This window comes from Ursus americanus, chromosome 36 (genome assembly GCF_024610735.1).
Source record: "Ursus americanus isolate L20-20 chromosome 36, mUrsAme1.1.p, whole genome shotgun sequence".
NCBI classification, from domain to species: domain Eukaryota; kingdom Metazoa; phylum Chordata; class Mammalia; order Carnivora; family Ursidae; genus Ursus; species Ursus americanus.
Window position 1 is genome coordinate 25220375 of NC_142162.1, and position 19737 is coordinate 25240111.

General features: G+C 39.0%; 1 protein-coding gene and 1 pseudogene across 3 annotated transcripts in view; both read left to right on the forward strand.

Moving 5' to 3' along the window:
- MGA (MAX dimerization protein MGA) overlaps window positions 1–19737 on the forward strand; it is a 167517-nt gene that overhangs the window by 36132 nt on the left and 111648 nt on the right. The gene's annotated exons all lie outside the window — the stretch shown is intronic.
- Window positions 1155–4346, forward strand: LOC148107055 (small ribosomal subunit protein uS8 pseudogene; annotated as a pseudogene).

Consider the following 19737-nt stretch of genomic DNA (forward strand, 5'->3'; position numbering starts at 1 on the left):
GGGCCGTTCTGTCATTACCAAAGTAGTGACCAGAGAACACACTGTCACCATTAACAAGTGACATGGAGTAGACTTGAAGAAGTGTGTCCTTCGGGCAGTCAGAGAGACCCAGAAATTTGCCATGAAGGAGATGGGAACTCCAGATGTGTGCATTGTCACCAGGCTCAACAAATCTGTCTGGGCCAAGGGAATAAGGAATGTCCCATATCATATCTGTGTGTGTTTATCCAGAAAACATAGTAAGAATGAAGATGCACCAAACAGGCGCTGTATATTGGTTACCTGTGTTCTTGTCAGCACTTAAGAAAATCTGCAGATAGCCATTGTGGGTGAGAACTAACTGCTGATTGTCAAATAAAGCTCTAACCCCCCCCCCCCCCCCACGTAATGCAGTCTTAGAACATGAATAGAAATGTATCTAGAATAGTAATTCTTTTTTTTTTTTTTTTACAGATTTTATTTATTAGAAAGAAGAGTGCACACACACGTGCATGAGTGTAGTGAGGGGCAGAGGGAGAGAATCTTCAAGTAGACTCCTCCTCCCCCCCCAGCGCAGAGCCAGACATGGGGTTTGGGGCTCACTCAATCTCATGACCCCCAGATCATGACCTGAGCCGAAATCATGAGTCTGACCCTCAACCAGCTGAGCCACTGAGGTGCCCCTAGAATAGTAGTAATTTTTGATTTGGGGGGTTCAAGGACAGTTTTAAAATTTTATGAAAGCTGGGGCGCCTGGGTGGCGCAGTCGTTAAGTGTCTGCCTTCAGCTCAGGGCGTTATCCCGGAATCCCAGGATCGAACCCCACGTTAGGCTCCTCTCCTGGGAGCCTGCTTCTTCCTCTCCCACTCCCCCTGCTTGTGTTCCCTCTCTCGCTGGCTGTCTCTCTCTGTCAAATAAATAAATAAAAAATCTTAAAAAAATTTTTTTTATGAAAGCTGTATGGATTGCCTTGTTATTAAAAATAATTAATAGACCTGAAGCAAACTTCTTTAATTGCTAGTAATGTTGAATATTTTTAGTGATTTTTAAAAAATAGCTTACTTTCTTTCTAAGTTTTATCCTTATTTTTTCCATTTATCAAGTTATTTTTTTATGGATATGTATGTAATTAATATATGTATATGTGTATTTTCTTTATTTCCCATGTTGTTCGTCTTAGTTTACAGAACTTTAAATTTTTTATACAATCAAATCTGTGTTTTCTTTGTTTCTAAGCTTAGAAAATGGTTCCATTTTCTCCTTCCTACCCAGAGATTTGATAAATACTCACTTTTGTTTTAGCTTCCTCCTAAGAAAAATGAAAGGGTGTGTTGAGACCATAGAGTTTAGGAAATCATAGCCATATAGTTAGTAACTGAGGGCATGGGTGTGGAAGAGATTGTTCAGGGAGAGTGTTTAGCTGAAGAGAAAAGGCAGGGAGAGGAGAACCTCTGCAGAAATGTGTAGGTAGATAATCTGCAAAGGATGTGTTAAATAAAGGAGGTTAAAAAGGAAATTAGCAGTGGGAAAATAAAGAGAGAGGGACATAGAGTCCAGGGGTGACAAAAGTTTTAGGAAGGGTAGAGTGATCAATAGTGTCAATTACCTTAGGACAAAAACTGAACACCTAAGGGTAAGAACTGAAGAATGGTTATTGGGTTTGGCCACCAGAAATTCACTGGTGACCTTTAATAAGGTATGTTTTAATGGAGAGATGAAAGTGTAGTACAAGTGCCTATAGTTTTAGACTTTTAAGAGTTTAAGCAGGGAAGGGTGGAGAAAGAGTGGGTCTCACCTTGTGGGATAGGTAGAGTCGAAGAATGTGTGTGTGTGTGTGTGTGTGTGTGTGTGTTTAAGGAGGGGAAGAGTTGAGCATATTTATAGAATGTGGAGATGTAGTTAGAGGAAGGGGACATATTGTGGGGGGGGGGGGAAAGGAGTTACTTGAAGATTCTGCAGGCAGTTGGGGTTCTAGTCTTAAGGGTCTAGGTAGGGACTAGTTTTAGAAAGCAGAGATACCCCTTCCTTTAAGATAGATAGGAAGGAGGTAAGTTGTTGAGGACAAAGGAGTAGGAGAGATAAAATTTCGAGGTGATTGTGCCTCAGTACTACTTTTTAGCTGTATGATTTATAATCAATGGACAACTTAGGTTTTAGTTTTCTCACTGTAAAAGAATATTAATGCTTGCGTTTATTGTTTTATAGACCTTTGACGTGAGTTAAAAATAAAGAAGGTATGTTAAAATGCTTTAGAAACTTAAAAGTCTATATAAATCTGTAGCTCATTATTAGTAGTATGTTTGAGAAAGTTATATGCTTTGTATAGAGTATGTAAAGCTCACTAGATCTGGGGCGCCCAGGTGGTGCAAGAGGTTATGCATCCTACTCTTGGTTTCAGCTCAGGTCTGATCTCAGGGTTGTGAGATGGAGCCAGTTTTGGGCTCCCTGCTTAGCGCAGAGTTGACTTGGGTTTCTCTCTCTCTCTGCCCCTCCCCCTTGTGTGTGCATGCACACTCCCTTTCAAATAGATATTTATTTATTTATTTGCTTATTAAAAAAGATTTTATTTATTTATGTGACAGACAGCCAGCGAGAGAGGGAACACAAGCAGGGGGAGTGGGAGAGGAAGAAGCAGGCTCCCTGCGGAGGAGCCTGATGTGGGGCTCCATCCTAGAATGCCATGCCGGGATGGCGCCCTGAGCGAAGGCAGATGCTTAACGACTGAGCCACCCAGGCACCCCGTCAAATAAATAGATCTTTAAAAAAAAAAAACTTACTAAACAACGTTTCACGGTGTGGTGTTTTAGCACCATATGTGAGAGTTTTAGGCTTCTTAGGCTTTATCTTGTAACTGGAAAGGTTTCTACACAAGTCGGGAGTATGTTTTAATAAGAACTACTGCTGACATTAGTACTTGAAATCATTTAAAATGTTGACGGTGGGAGTAATTAGGGGAAAATGTGTGGGAAGAAATCTACCTAGAAACAAAGTAAAGTGAATTTTTCAGTAGTTTAAATTTGGCATGAGACTACAGGAATTCTCCATTCTCCTGTGTCTTCTCCTTGTTCATTTCTGAAAACATTTGAAAAAACTTTTGAAAAAAACTAAACTTCAAGTTTTTATGAACTCTTAAGGATTTGGTGCCTCAGATTAATTTCTGCTTAGCTCTTTCTGCCATCTTTCCTTGTGGCTGTAATGGTGGGCATGAATGTCCTGGCAGATGCACTTAAGAGCATTACAATGCTGAAAAGAGAGGCAAACGCCAGGTTCTTTTTAGGCCATGCTCCAAAGTCATTGTTGCTAACGGTGATGATGAAGCGCGATTACATTGGTGAATTTGAAATCACTGATGATCACAGAGCTGGGAAAACTGTGACCCTCACAGGCAGGTTAAACAGATGTGGAGTGATCAGCCCCAGATTTGATGTACAACTCAGAGATCTAGAAAAATGTCAGAATAATCTGCTCCCATTCCTGCCAGTTTGGTTTCATTGTACTGATGACCTCAGCTGGCATCATGGACCATGAGGAAGCAAGATGAAAACACACAGGGGGGAAAATCCTAGGGTTCTTTTTCTGGGGTTGTAATACACATGTGCAAATAACATGCCTCAGTGGTGAAAAAAAAAAAACCCTTTTGAAAAAACTAAACTTCAAGTTTTTATGAAATCTTAAGGATTTGGTGCCTCAGATTGATTTATGCTTAGCTCTTTCCCACTTTATCTGTGTCCTTATGACATACTGGCATAGTTTTTATATGTGGGGAGTCTATCACATGGTATTTAGTTAAAAAAAAAGGTTTGTATTGTGCGAGCTCTCCCCCCCTTTTTTTTTCATTGTATTTTTCTTAGCACTCTAGATTCCATTAACATGTCCATTCCTCTGCCCTTGCTTATCATCAGTCCTGGATTTCTGTTTATGATTTCTGGGTGCTGGGGATGACTGGAGAAAACCATATAATTGAGCTAATTGTTACACTACTGATACATGCTGCTTAGTCTGATTTGACCCTTGATGTTGTAGTTAATTCCCATAAACATTTCATGAGATATTGACTCTTTCTCATTCTCCTGACAGACAAGTGCATGATATTGTTTGATTTAGTATCCCTGTTAATTTATTCAGATATGTTTGAGTGCCTACTATATGTCAGCCAATATGCTAATGAGTAGAAAATATTAAGAGGAAAACAATAACAGTGCCAAATACAGTACACTGGTATAGAAAAATAAAGACAGGAAAAATATTAATTTGACTTGGTGATTAAGAAGTCATGGTAACCCTGAAAGTAGTATCAGTAGGGAGTTAAGGTGGAATCTCCCTTATAGTTGGTGGAAGAGTAAATGGCAGGTGATAAAGGAGGAGGATAGAGGAGAGCGGGAGGGAGTGGGGAAGGGAGCATGGGGGTGAGAGGGGGTAAGAGAGGGAGGAAGAGAGGGAAAGTGGGAGTGGAAGGCAGAAGAGAAGAGGAAGTGGGGAGAGGGAAGGAGAGAAAAGGAGAATAACTTCTCTGTGAGAAGGTTTGCTGAGAAGGCTGGGTGGGAGCCAGGAAGGACTTTGTTTTTATGTTAAAACCTCACCTTGTATATGTGCTGAGGAAAAAGTGCTAATAGGGAAGGAGAGGTTGAAGATTCAAGATATGGTGTGTCTGATAGAGCAAGATGTTGAATGATGCAGGAAGCAGGTGGGAGTCATGATGTGTGGGTCAGGGATGCAGATGGATGGGTTGGCTTTGTACAGGAGGAGGAATGCCTCATTTTTTGGGACTGAAAAATAGGTAGGGAGATGTATGAATATAGATAAGGTTATAGGTAGGTGAATGGTGGTAGAGGGAGGGCATGCCTGATAGTTTGCATATCTTTATAAGATCAGAAACAAGGTTGTTGGTTCAGAGTGAATGGCCTGGACAGGGGATGACTGGGGGGCTTGAGTTGAGAAAATAATTAAAAGAGTTTTTGAGGGAAGGGATGCCTGGGTGGCGTAGTCTTTTAAGCGTCAGACTTTTTGATTTTGGCTCAGGTCATGATCTCAGGGTCCTGGGATCTAGCCCCACGTCCTTGCTCAGTGGTGAGTCTGCTGGAGATTCTCTCTCCCTCTCCTTCTTGCCTCCCCCCCCAATACATAAATCTTTAAAAAAAAAAAGTTGTTGAAGGGAAATGGGGGAGGGAATTTGTTAAGTTTATTTTAAAGGACTAAGGCTGGAAATAAAGGACTAAGGTTGGAAACTTTATATATTTATCAGTGTATCTAGTGTGTTTTTCTTTTTCTTTTTTTGGGGGGTGGCAAAGCAACGTTTATTGAGTGATAGCAAAGTGATTGTACAAAGCTCCCAAGGAGGGAGGGGACCCAAGAGGGTTGCCCAAGTGTGATTTTTCTTTAGAATGTCTCACTACCCAGAAACAGTATTGACCTGGTTCAGAGAAGGCGGTGCAAATACGAAGTTGCTGCCAAGAAATTCAGATGTCCAACTTTGGGGTCTGGATTGGGGGGATCAGGATTTGAGAGACAGGAGGTTTCTATAAAGTCATAGAGAGTGAGTATGGTTAGAGTAAGATTTTTGTGAGCAATTAGAGTAATCAAGGAGGAGGAGGAGTTTTAAGTGACAACAAGATCTAGAGTAAAGAGGGACAGCTGGGTGGCTCAGTCAATTAGGGGTCTGCCTTTGGCTCAGGTCCTGATCCCAGGGTTCTGGGATTGAGTCTCGCATTGGGCTTCTTGCTCAGTGAGGAGCCTGCTTCTCCCTCTGCCTGCTGCTCGCCTTGCTTGCGCGTGGTGCTCTCTCTCTCTGACAAGTAAATAAAATCTTAAAAAATCTAGAGTAAAGAACTGAAGAATAATTTCTTCAAATATAGTTGAGCTAAAAAATCATTGTAACCAAAGAGGCTGGTGAATTTTTATGTGCAGTAATTGGATGGGTAATCTTCATGGACTTTGAAAATCACCCAGGATTGTGATGGGAGGTTTAACGGGAAAGAAGACTCTGAACTAGGCTCTCAAGTATTCAGTGAATGAAGAGTTATGACTAAGGATCAGAGATCCTAGTGATGAGGAGAAGATATATTTTGAACTTGAGCCCGTAAAGGAGGATGATCATGATCTAGAAATTGCAGTAGAAAGGTCAGTGAGTGCCAGTCACTCTTGGCTCTGTGGAGGTATGGACTGCAGTAGAGAGAGAGCTGTGAGAAAATCTTTATGGGAAAGCCAGGTTTAAGTCAAGGTAAATAAGTAGAAGGAGCATTGTTCAAAAAGATTGAGGAAGCCTGGGGTTGGTAATAAGAGAATGATGATTTTCTTGGGCATAATGGAAAAGATTTAAACAAGTGACATTAAAGAAGAAACCAGGGCCGAGGACATTTAGACAAGTTAGAGCATGGTGAGGATATTATTGCCTTTGAAGGTTGGAAGTTTTTGATTGGGCTCTATTGTCAGAACTTTGACACAAGTTATTTTGGCACTGAAACTGGTTTAAAGTATATGACTTGATCTTATAGAGGTGGTGAAGTCTTTTATTTTATAGAATTAATGGCAAGCGTAGCAAAGGCCATATTCTGGTTAGAAATTGATGTCCTCAGCAAAGTTAAGGTTAGGTAAAGGCTCCCGAAGAAATGTGGTCAAGGGCTGGTTGTATCCAAGGACTCCTGTGATGCTTGTACAAGAGTTATATAAGCCTATGCCAGGGGGGACATGGTGACAAGTATTATTTTAGAACAGAGTGATTATCAGTTTAAAATTGAACGGCTTGTGTATGTGAACTAGGAGCAAATGGAAATGAATATTGTTTTGGGATGTTGGGATATGGGTTAATTTTTTATTTTAAAATGTGCTAGAATTTTTGTAAAAATTAAAGAGAAATGTGAACCTGGATTTTTGGAGAGCTTCTATATGAATTAAGAATCTTGGTTGCAAATGACAGAAAAACCCAACCCAAATTGCCTTAAAAAGAGGATACTTTGTTATGTTACTGAAAAGTCTAGGGAAAGCACTGGCTTCAGGTATGGCTTTTGTAGTTTAGGTGATGTTACCAGGACCTAGTCTCTTTCTTTCTCTGAGCTCAAATCTGCTCTCCACTGTGTGTTGATTTGATCTTTAGGTTTCATATAGCAGCAAGGTGACTGAAATACTTCCAGTTGCTGTCTTTTCAGTTCAAGTGTAGTAGAAAGAACTTCTTTTCATCCAGCAACTCAAACGAAAGTCCCATGCTTGATTGTCATTGACAAGGTGAGCTGTGTGTGTCTCCATGTGTTACAGCCAGGGGAATGTGATGCCCTGTTTTCCTTGTATCTAGGTCACTAGTATTTACAGGTCTGAGTCCAATCTCTCTTGTTCTGGACCCCTTAATGTACAGAGGAATAGTCTTACATGTCTGAATTTTCCTGTAGGTCTAAATTGCTTCTGTCTGAGAACAGTCTGAATATCTGAGATTTTAGATCGTTTAGTATTTCTACAACAAATGAGGTGAGTACAGAGCTTTGTGAAAGGCACCATTTGAGGTACTTTTGGCAATTCTAAGTTGAATAAGCCTAGTCTTTATTTTCAAGAAGGTGACTGCTTAGAAGGGTTATTGGTATGTGTTATGCTTCTTTCCATCAAAGGTAACAAAGAGATATTTGGATTTCTTTAAGAATTGGATGTTCAGGGGCACCTGGGTGGCAGCGTTGTTAAGCCTCTGCCTACAGCTTAGAGCGTGATCCCGGTGTTATGGGATCGAGCCCCACATCGGGCTCCTCCGCTGTGAGCCTGCTTCTTCCTCTCCCACTCCCCTGCTTATGTTCCCTCTCTCGCTGTCTCTATCTCTGTCAAATAAATAAATAAATAAATCTTAAAAAAAAAAAAAAAAAGAACTGGATGTTCATTACACAGGTCCACATGCTAAAAGGGAGCCTGGAATGCTGTAATAATCCAGGATGAGCAGTGTGGATCCACACTTCAGAGAGACTGGGGTCTAGTTAGGGAACTGTAGGGATCCACTGAAGCTATAGAGAATATGTTTTCTTGTAGCTTTTTCAGCATGTGAATTTGTCATTCTTCCTGCATTAGGATTTCCTTTTCTTGGTTTCTTTTTCTTCCTTTCCGTTCCTCTTTCCTCTCTGCTCAACATGGGGCTTGAACTCATGACCCTGAGGTCAGTAAACTCATGCTCTGCCTACTGAGCCAACCAGGTGCCTCAGCATTGGGGTATCTTAATGTCTTTTTCTTTCTTTCTTTTCTTTCTTTCTTTCTTTCTTTCTTTCTTTCTTTCTTTCTTTCTTTCTTTTTCTTTCTTTCTTCCTCCTTCCCTCCCTCCCCCTCTCTTTCTTTCTTTTTCTTTCTTTCTTTCTTTCTTTCTTTTCTTTTCTTTTCTTTTCTTTTCTTTTCTTTTCTTTTCTTTCTTTTTCTTCTTTTTCTTTTTTGAACTCTGGTTACACCGTTCCTGTGTCATCCATGCCCTGACTCCATCCTCTTCTTTGTATATGCTTTTCCTTATCTTATGGTGTCATCTCATGTATGGTCCGTGTTATCTTAAGGCCTCTTCTCTGGCAGTTGGTTCAGATTCTGTTCTTGCTTCCCACCTGCACAGGCCCCTCCTACTACTTTCCATTCTGTTGAGAGAAGGAGGGCATTTGCATCTAAGACAGAGAATCTCTCATTCTTCTGTTGGGCTAAGCTTTTAGCAAGCTCTTTCCTCCTAGGCTGATGGCCATTCTATAGGACTGGTGACCTTTGGGTCAGGTGCATGCCCCTGTACCAGGATCATGTGGTACTTACATAGAGATTAGGAGATAACTCTAAATAAGAGGCCACCACACAGCTCTTTAATATGCAGAGGGCTATTGGTAGAGCTTTTATCTTGAGGGGGAACTGTGGCTTTGTTGACCAATCTGGTGAGAACTAGATTGCTTAGAAGACCAGTGTTTACCTCAGCAAGGGCATCAAGATAGGCTCCATGAAAGCACTAGACTTTTAAGAATGAGAGTATTTCTGTATGAGGAGATTAGGGAGAATGATGTTGATAGGCTATGACGATAGGGAGAAGATGCTAAAGCAGTGGAAATTGTAAATGCAAAAGGTTCAGGTAAAAAAAAAAGGGTGGGACATATTTAGTCCAGCATACAGTAGTAATGAGAAAGAAAGACGAATTCAGAGTATTGAGGTCTTTTTATGCTAAGCTGAGGAGGTGCAACATGGTGTTCATTGTTCAGTTGTCTTGAAGTTCTCACTAACCTTAAAATCACTGTGAGAGTTTGCAAATGAGTAAAGTTCAGTCTAGAGAAGTGTCATATTTTTTTTTGCATGACATTTGAATCTTTTTTTTTTAAAGATTTTATTTATTTATTTGACAGAGAGGCAGTGAAAGAGGGAACACAAACAGGGGCAGTGGGAGAGAGAGACGCAGGCTTCCCGCTGGTCAGGAAGCCCGACGGGGTAACTTGATCCCAGCATGCTGGGATCATGACCTGAACCTAAGGCAGATGCCTAACGACTGAGCCACCCAGGCGCCCCATGACATTTGAATCTTAATTTTGTGACATTAAAATCTGTTGTTGATTTATTTGTAAGACTTCTGTGGTTTTCAAAAAAGTTTTGAGGTATAATTCACATACCACAAAATTCATTTAAAGCATACAGTTCAGTGTTTTTTAGTGTATTCACGGTTGTGTACCCATTCTTACAGCCAATTTTAGAACATTTTCATAACATCAAAAAGAAACTTTATTCCCGTTAGCTGTCACTTTCTATCTGGCCCCCACCCACAATATACCCAGCTCTAGGCAACAAATATTCTACTTTGTGTCTCTGTAGGTTCATATAATATGAGGTCCTTTGTGATTTTCACTTATAATGTTTTCAGAGTTTATCCATGTTGTACCATGTATTGGTACTACATTCCTTTTTGTAGCTAAATAATATTCAGTTGTTTGGATATACCAATTTTGTTTATCCATTCTTTAGTTGGTGAATCTTTGCATTGTTTCCCCTTTATGGCTACTATAAATAATACTAATAGAAACATTCATGTACTTTTTTTTGTGTGTGTGTGTGTGAACATATTTTCATCTTTCTTAAGTATTTACCTAGTAGTGGAATTACTGGGTCATATTTAACCTTTTGAGGAACTGCCAAACTGTTTTTCAAAGCATCTGTACCATTTTACATTCTCACCCAACAGTATGAAAGTCCCAATTTCTCCACGTTCTTGTCAACACTTATTAGTATCTGTCTTTTTTTAAATTATTTTTTTTTAAGATTTATTTTTTTAGAGAGAATGCGTGCACAAGAGTGAGCACAAGTGGGGAGGAAGGGCAGAGGAAGAAAATCTCCAAGCAGACTCCCCGCTGAGCGTGGAGCCCAGTGCTGGGCTTGATCTCTCCACCTATGAGATCACAACCCCAGCCGAAACCAAGAGTCGGATGCTCAACTGACTGAGCCACCCAGGCGCTCCAGTATCTGTCTTTTTAATTATAGCCATCTTACTCTGAGGGGAGTAGCATCTGACAGGTTTTGATTTGCATTTCCCTAATCACTAATGACTTTGAGCATATTTCCATTTGCTTTTATTGACCATTTTTAAAAATATCTTCTTTGGTGAAATGTCTGTTCAAGTCATTTACCCATTTTTGAATTGGCTTAGTTTTTTTGGTTGTTGTTGAACTGCAAGAGTTCTTTAATATTCTGGATATTAATCTAGTATCCATGATTTGCAAATATCTTCTCCCATTCTGTGGATTGTCTTTTCATTATCTTACTAGGGTCCAAAACCCAAGGTCATGAAGATTTTCCCTGTTTCTTCTAAAAGTTTTATAATTTTAGTGCATATGTTTAGATCATTGATTTGTTTTGAAGATTTTATTTTTTTAAAGTAATCTTTACACACAGTATGAGGCTTGAACTCACAACCTCCAGATCAAGAGTGGCATGCTCCACCAGCTGAGCCAGCCAGGTGCCCCTAGATTATTGATCTGTTTTGAATTACTTTTTTGCATATGGTATGAGATAGAGGTCCACCTTCATTCTTCTGCATGTGTATAACCATGCAGAGAATTACTTGTAGAATTACTTGTTGATCTTCTGTGATTTTAATGAAGTATTTTTTCATACTTTGGGTAGTAGGACATTTTTTCATACTTTATAAACTGGCATAAGCTCCCATTCAAAATACTATCATATGAAATGAATATAGAAGATACTATTAGTATTGGAATATTAAGGTTGGAAGTTACCATAGAGATTTTGTTCAATCTGTCTTATTTTATTTTATTTTTTTAAAGATTTTATTTATTTGACAGAGATAGAGACAGCCAGCGAGAGAGGGAACACAAGCAGGGGGAGTGGGAGAGGAAGAAGCAGGCTTATAGAGGAGGAGCCTCATATGGGGCTCCATCCCATAACGCCAGGATCACGCCTTGAGCCGAAAGCAGACGCTTAACCGCTGTGCCACCCAGGCGCCCCAATCTGTCTTATTTTATAAATGTGGAATCAAAGACTTAGAGAAGTTAATTGATGTCTAAGGCTGTATAGCTATCAGAGATAATGCTCTAACCCAAGGGTTAGCAAACCTTTTCTGTGGAGGACCAGGTAGTAAATATTTTAGGCTTTGTGAGGCAAAATAGGGTATTATATAGGTACTTCTGTAAAGAGAAAAACAAATTTCCACAAATTTTTTTTATTAACGAAATTCAAAATGTAATAACAGAGTCTCTCTTTCTTTTTCTTTTTCTTTTTCTTTCCCTTTTTTTTGGGGGGGGTAATACATACCTACTGATGAGAAAAATGGATTTCTTTTTGGGGAGGATAACATTTTATTTGATGTTCAGAATAAATGTTCCTTAGCATCAAAACTGTTTGGAAATGTTCATCTGTTATTGTTGATCTGTTTGAAGTTTTGTGTTTTTTTTTTTTTTTTTAAGAGGGAGAGAGAATCTTAACCCTGCTTCATGCTGTGGAGCCAGTTGCTGGGGTTGATCTCAACAATCCTGAGATCATGACCTGAGCCAAAATTTGTAGTTGGATTCTTAACCAACTGAGCCACCCAGGCACTCTTGTATTTCATCTTTGAAAATGTCTTTTACACAGAAAGTTACTGCCAAATACTGCTATCAGTTCACAAGCATGTTTCTAATTGAGCATGTCCATTGCTTGGAAGGCATTTAGAGAATTGCTAGATTTTTCTCCTTGGTGTTTGCCTTTTTGATATGAATTGCAGATTAATCACTTTAATTTAAGGCTAGGTGGAAAACTTCAGCTGCACAGGCATAGGTAAATAGATTTTGAAATAGGGAAATACACTTTCATTTGTACTAAGGTCTGAAAAAGCACTGCTGAAACTATAGTTTGAACTTGGAACATTGATCTGTTACGAGTTTGTAAAGGAACGGGCATCTTTTTACCCGTTTTTCCCATTTCAGTTTATTGAGATATAATTGACGTAAAGCACTATTGAGATATAACGGACATAAAACACTATTATTGTAGAGCATAGAGACTTAACGTATATTATGAAGTGATTACAATGGTAAGTTAACATTCACCACCTTGTATCCATATGAAAAAAGCAAAATGCGAGGAAGAAATCTTGTCTTTTTTTTTTACTTGTGATAAGAACTTTTAGGATTGAGTCTCTGAGCAACTTTCAAATATACCATATAGCAGTGTTAACTACAGTCATCTTGTATATTACATCCCCCCAGCACTCATTTATCTTATAACTTGAAGTTTGTACCTTTTGACCACTTTCACCCAGTTCCACTACCCCTGCAACTCTCTTGCCCTTGGTAATGTCAAATCTGGTCTCTTTTTCGATGAGGTATTTTTTGTTTTTTTTGTGGGGTTTTCGTGTGTGTGTGTGTTTTATGATTCTACATGTAAGTAAGACCATACAGTATTTTCCTTTCTAACTTATTCATTTAGCATAATACCCTCAAGTGGCAGGATTTCTTCCTATTTTATGGCTGAATAGTATTCCATTACATGTGTGTATTTGTGTGTGTGTGTACACAAATATATATCACATTTTCTTTATTCATTTGTTGATGAACACTTAGGTTGCTTCCATGTCGTGGCTATTGTAAATAATGTTGCAGTGAACATGGGAGTGCAGATATCTCATCCATACAGTGATTTCAGTTCCTTCAGGTATATTTCTAGAAGTGGAATTGCTGAATCATATGTAGTACTGTTTTTGGTTTGTTGAGGAACCTCCATAGTGTTTTCCATAGTGGCTATGCCCATTTATTGTCCCACTTTTTTTTTTTTTTTTTAAGATTTTATTTTTATTTATTTGACAGAGATAGAGACAGCCAGCGAGAGAGGGAACACAAGCAGGGGGAGTGGGAGAGGAAGAAGCAGGCTTCCAGCAGAGGAGCCTGATGTGGGGCTCGATCCCATAACGCCGTGATCACACCCTGAGCCGAAGGCAGACGCTTAACCACTGTGCCACCCAGGCGCCCCTATTGTCCCACTCTTAATGCACTCTTAATGCACATTCTTGGCAGCATTTGTTATCTTTTGTCTTTTGATGATAATCATTCTAGCAGTTGTGAGGTGACAACATAATGTGTATGTAGCTTGACATTGTGATTCAAACCATGTTAATTTTCATTTAAAGGACTTTGTTGCAGTATAAGTTTTGCACATAATCACTTTTGCCTTTTGATTTTAGGTTGATTTCATTGAGAAACATTATCCCATCTGTAGGAAAAGTTAATTTCCAAAGCTATTTTAGTGTTCAATAATAGTGGTTGAGGGCGGTTCTTCTCATTCAGAAAAATTTCAGCTAGAAAAAATTGCAATAAACCTTTACCACTGTGAAGCCTGCCAACTTCTTAGTGGTAGGGCAAATCAGGATATATATCTTCTATTTCTGACAAAAATTGATGGAATCAAGGGTACTTAAGTCCATGAGAGCAAAGTTAACTTTTTTTTTTCGGAGATAACTATTGACACTACTAGTTGAGTAACACATGATAGTCATATGTTTTTTGCAGACTGTTTTCTGACGAATTTTTGCAATGAATAACCACAGGCTTATTTAAACACCCTACATTTTCATGAACTTTATAAATTTGTCCAATTAAAACTTTTTTCTGCCCATATGTATTTTTACCACTATCAGTTTAACACATCGTAGCGGATTCCACTTCAGATTGCACTGAATTAGTGTTTTCCCAGAATCTTTGAAAATCTTGCCTGTTATTGTTCCATGCAGATTATTTATTTAGGCTAATTACTTAGTTCAAACTTGTATTAACTTCTCAAATAAATAATAATAACTGAGAAGTATTGATAACCCCTATCAATTCAAGGAAACACTTGAAATAATTTGCCTTGATATTGTGGGATTGATTGATTGATTGATTGATTGATTTAAAAGTAATCTCTACACCCAATGTGGGGCTTGAACTCGTGACCCTGAGATCAAGATTTGTATGCTCTACTGACTGAGCCCTCCAGGCGCCTTTTTTCTTAATTGATAAACAAAATACTCTCTTTTTGAGCTATTGTCCTTACCAAAAGGCTTATAATCTTAAATGAATTTTATTTTTCTAGATGCATTTCTTTGGCTTCTACAAACATGATTTAATTAACTCATTGTTGATAAAATGCTTTCCTTGTCTGGCTAACAAATGAGTCACTCTGAAGCTTACTTTGATTGCATACTCATTTTTATTTTTGTGAAGAAATTCAGCTGTGACGAGATGTACTGTTTAAATTTTCTAATTTTTCTGACTGTGTTTTCCCGTGAATTGGAAATATTGTGATGAGTGTTTAGTCTGCCAATGTTGATGTATATTGTATTCTCAGCACAGCTGTAGTGTCATTGCATAATAAACATAATGCTTTGTTATTTACTTTGATAGTAAAATTATACTTTATTTGAAAGTATATTTGAAGCCCACTTTTTATCTTCTTTTCTTGTTTTGACTTGAAGGGTATGCTCTGGTAATAAAAAATAAAACATATGGGAGTAAGGATAGTGTTCGAAAAGCTGTCAAGTTATATAACTGCATCACTGTTATTTGTAGTGTTCTGAGAAGCAGCGTAAAACCATTAGAATGCCATATATGGTCTCATAAATACTGAAGTCTGCCATTGTAAAAGCAGTCATAGACAATACATAAATAAATGTAGAAGTGTTTTAGTAAAGCTTTATTTATGGACACTTAAAATTGGATTATATATAACTTTATGAAATTATTATTATAGAACATTCCTCTTTTGATTTTTACCCAACCATTTAGAAATCTGAAAACCACTCTTAGCTCATAGACTGAACAAAAAACAAGCCCTAGTTGTCCTCTGTGGGGTGTAATGGTTTGCCAACTTCTCCCTTAATCCAAAAGAGTAAGTCTGATGGGAGGAAAATCATGCTGATGGAGGTAGGTCTGTGAGAGAAATAAATCATTCTTGACATTTTGACAACCCTTAAATCATACTATTTGGACTGGTTTGTGTCAGGATTAATATCATCTTAGGAGAAGAGAAAGAAGGAAAAAAAGAACTATTGAGAGTTTATGTAGTTTGGTTTTTACTAATTTAAAAAAAGACTTGTACAATTTTGTGTTTTTTTGTGCACTGCCTGAAGAGCTCTTAGACTTCTTAGTTTCTTTCTTTCTTTTTTTTTTTTAATATTTTATTTATTTATTTGACAGAGATAGAGACAGCCAGCGAGAGAGGGAACACAAGCAGGGGGAGTGGGAGAGGAAGAAGCAGGCTCATAGCGGAGGAGCCTGATTTGGGGCTCGATCCCATAACGCCGGGATCACGCCCTGAGCCGAAGGCAGACGCTTAACCGCTGTGCCACCCAGGCGCCCCGACTTCTTAGTTTCTAATCTTAGTTTTTTTATGTGAAAATATTACATGAATATGAGTTTTCTTTACCCAGAAGAAAAATGTGTTTAAGAATTTTGACCTACTAGTAAATCTAGAATAAGTTAAAAAAATGAAATGTACTTTTATTTTTGATTTGTAATTTTAATTTTGGCTGATTTTGCATAGGATAGGAAATAACAAAGTTTTTACTTTTGTAACTTTTTGTTTCCACGTCTTTTTTTTTTTTTTTAACGATTTATTGATTTATTTGACAGCGAGAGTGAGAGAACACAAATCTGGGAGTGGTGGAGGGAGAGGGAGAAGCAGACTCCCTGCCGAGCAGGGAGCCTGATGCGGGGCTCTATCCGGGGACTCCAGTATCCTGACCGGAGCCAAAGGCAGACACTTAACTGACTGAGTCACCCAGGCGCCCCTGTTTCCACAAGTCTTAACAAATTATGAAGTTGTAGAAACTTTGACAGAGTGGTATGAAATTTTTAAGTAGATGGAGTTGATCCTCAGAGAGGATTCAGGAAAGCCAGGTGTACTTTTACTATAGGTATGGTCCAAAATCCTTTATTAGGATTGAGTGAAAACCACGTAATCATTTGTTTCTTCTTATTGTGTGTTATGTCTGTGGTGGTGATTGTTAATTCTTTAATTTTTAAAAATGGATTTTTAAAGAAGACTTATTTATTAGAGAGCACACGTGAGCATGAACAGGGGGGAGGAGCAGAGGAAGAGGGAGAAGCAAACTCCGCACTGAGCAGGGAGCCCCACTCGGCTTCGATCCCAGGACCCTGAGATCATTACCTGAGCTGAAGGCAGACACTTAACTGACTGAGCCACCCAGTGCCCCCCAAAATGGATTTCTGACAGAGAAGCTATTATAGCTTAATCGCCATAGGTGCATTAGGTTAACACCTTAGAAAGCTAAAAATCAATACAAATGTAAGTTTATGTTTTTTAAAAGATTTATTTATTTTAGAGAGAGAGGGAGCGTACCCATGTGCACCAGCAGGGGAAGGGGCAGAGGGAGAGGGGGAGAGAGAATCCTCAAGCACACGTCCCACTGAGCTCGGAGCCTGATGTGGGGCCAGATCCCAGGACCCTGAGATCATGACCTGAGCCGAAATCAGGAGTTGGCCGCTTAACTGCCTGACCCATGCAGGAGCCCCATGAGTTTATGTTTTGATGAAGTTAGCTGTGTAAATGAAAGTGATTTTTATGTATTTATTCGTTTTTAAGGGGCTTGAACTTCTCATCCTAAGATGAAGACCTGAGATGAGATCAAGAGTTGGATGCTTAGGGGCGCCCGGGTGGCACAGCGGTTAAGCGCCTGCCTTCGGCTCTGGGCATGATCCCGGCGTTATGGGATCGAGCCCCACATCAGGCTCTTCAGCTATGAGCCTGCTTCTTCCTCTCCTGCTCCCCCTGCTTGTGTTCCCTCTCTCGCTGGCTGTCTCTATCTCTGTCAAATAAATAAATAAAATCTTTAAAAAAAAAAAAAAGAGTTGGATGCTTAACTGACTGAGCCACCCAGGCACCTTGATTATTTCCATTTTAAAGATGATGAAACTGGGGCACCTGGCTGGCTTCATGGAAGAACATGGGACTCTTGATCTCGGGGTTGCAGGTTCATGCCCCAAATTGGGTGTAGAGATTACTTAAAATCTTTAAAAAAATAGAGGTGTCTAGGTGACTCGGTTAAGCATTGGACTCTTGATTTTGGCTCCCGTCATGATCTCAGGGTTGTGGTACTGAGCCCTGTGTAGGGCTCCACGCTCAGCACCGTTTGTCCCTCTCTCTCTGCTCCTCCCCCAGCTCATGTGCACTCTCTCTCAAAATTAAAAAAAATTAAGATGGTGAAACTGAGGCACAAAGAAATTGAGTAATTTGCCCAAGTCACACAATCAGGAGTGGTCGAGTTGGGGTTTATTGGGACTCTAGAATCTTTGCTCTTTACCACTTCACGTAACTGCTTTGGTGTATCTGCTGTTAGCTTTCTTTTTCAAGCTTTTAATTACTTAAATTGTGCAATTTTAGGGACTGCACTTTAGAGATCCTACTCAGAGAAGAACCATTCGTCTTTGGGCCCTTGGTGTTTCTTCTGTTCTTCCTGAATCTTATCTGCCTATGCTCCCATCTCTTTTCCTCTTCCTTTAGTAGTGAGAGGTGGTATAGATCAAGGGTAGGGAAACTAGTGAGGTAGGGAAGCCAGGGGACATTTTAGTTTTGGCTCTTGAAAGAAAAAACAATTTAAAAAGTTTATATATATAGGGGCGCCTGGGTAGCGCAGTCGTTAAGCGTCTGCCTTCGGCTCAGGGTGTGATCCCGGCGTTCCGGGATCGAGTCCCACATCGGGCTCCTCGGCTGGGAGCCTGCTTCTTCCTCTCCCACTCCCCGTGCTTGTGTTCCCTCTCTCGCTGGCTGTCTCTCTGTCACATAAATAAATAAAAAATCTTAAAAAAAAAAAAAAGTTTATATATATATATGTATATATATATATAAACTTTTATATATATATATACACACACACACACACACACACACACATATATATATATATATATATATATATATTTACTGAAAAAATTAAGTTAAAGGTAAATGTCTAAATATCAGAGACATTGCAGAACAACTAAAAAGCAGAAACAAAAGCCCAGGACCTTGAATAACCTAACTCTTTATAAACTCCAGTCTTTTCTCCCCTGTTCTTAGTGATGAACATTTTAGCAAGTAAATGTTATATTGTGATCATTCCAGGTCACTGGAAAATTATTTTCATAATCTGTGTGTGTACATTGGTCACAATGTGTTTTTCATTCTGAATCACAAAAAGTTTGAGAAATACTTACACAGTGTATATAGTACCAATTTTATTTTTATTTTCTGATTTCCATGCACGCTGCCTCTCTTCATGTATACTTTCAGATCTTTAGATTTGTTAATCTCATTTGATGAGCTTCAGGGTTTTTTTTTAATGTGTTGATGTTCTCCAGAGTTACTTTCTCTCTAGCTCCTCCTCTTTTCTCTTTCAGCTCTAGTGGTTCTTAACTTTTTTGAGGAGTCATACACCCCTTTGAAAATCTTATAAAACTTAATGGACTCTCTCTAGAAAGTTGCTACCATGTATATATTACACAAAATTCTCACGATTTTGGGAGTTTCATAGGTCATCCCCCTCAAGATCATTCATGGATTCCAGATAGAGCCCCACCACCAGATGAACTCCTTGAACAATTTCATTTATTATTTTTTAAAAAATTTTATTTATTTATTTTAGAGAGAGAGAGCACAAGCAGGGGGAGGGGTAGAGATGGGGGGAGGAAGCAAGCTCCCTGCTATGCGGGGCTCAATCCCAGGACCCTGGGATCATGACCTGAGCTGTAGGCAGCTGTTCAACCAACTGAGCCTGCCAGGCGTCCCAGCTTCATTTCTTTTAATTCTTCCAAATACATTCTTCATTCTTTTAATTCTTCCAGATACATCGATGATTTCCCAGTCCGTATCTTCAATATGAGTCTCTCCAGACCACGAACCCTGATATCCATTTACTTCCTGGTCATCTGGATGTCTTGTTGCACTAGTCTACTTTGTTCGTGGGCTATTTATTTATTTTTTATTGAAGTATAGGTGACATGCAATGTTACATTAGTTTCAGGTGTACAACATAGTGATTGGACAAATTTATACATTATGTTATGCTCACCACAAGTGTAGCTACCAGCTGTAGCCATAGGATGCTATTATAATACCATTGAATATATACCCTTTGCTGTACCTTATTCTGGTGACTTACTCATTCCATAACTGAAAGTCCGTTCTCTCACTCTGCACTATTCTACTTTGTATTTTAAACTTACAAAACTGTGTGTAGTTCCTTGGACATATTTTTTTGTTCTTCATCCTTCCACTCCTTGGTCATTAGGCCCTGTTGACTGATTCCTTGTTCTTTGAGATATTCTTTCA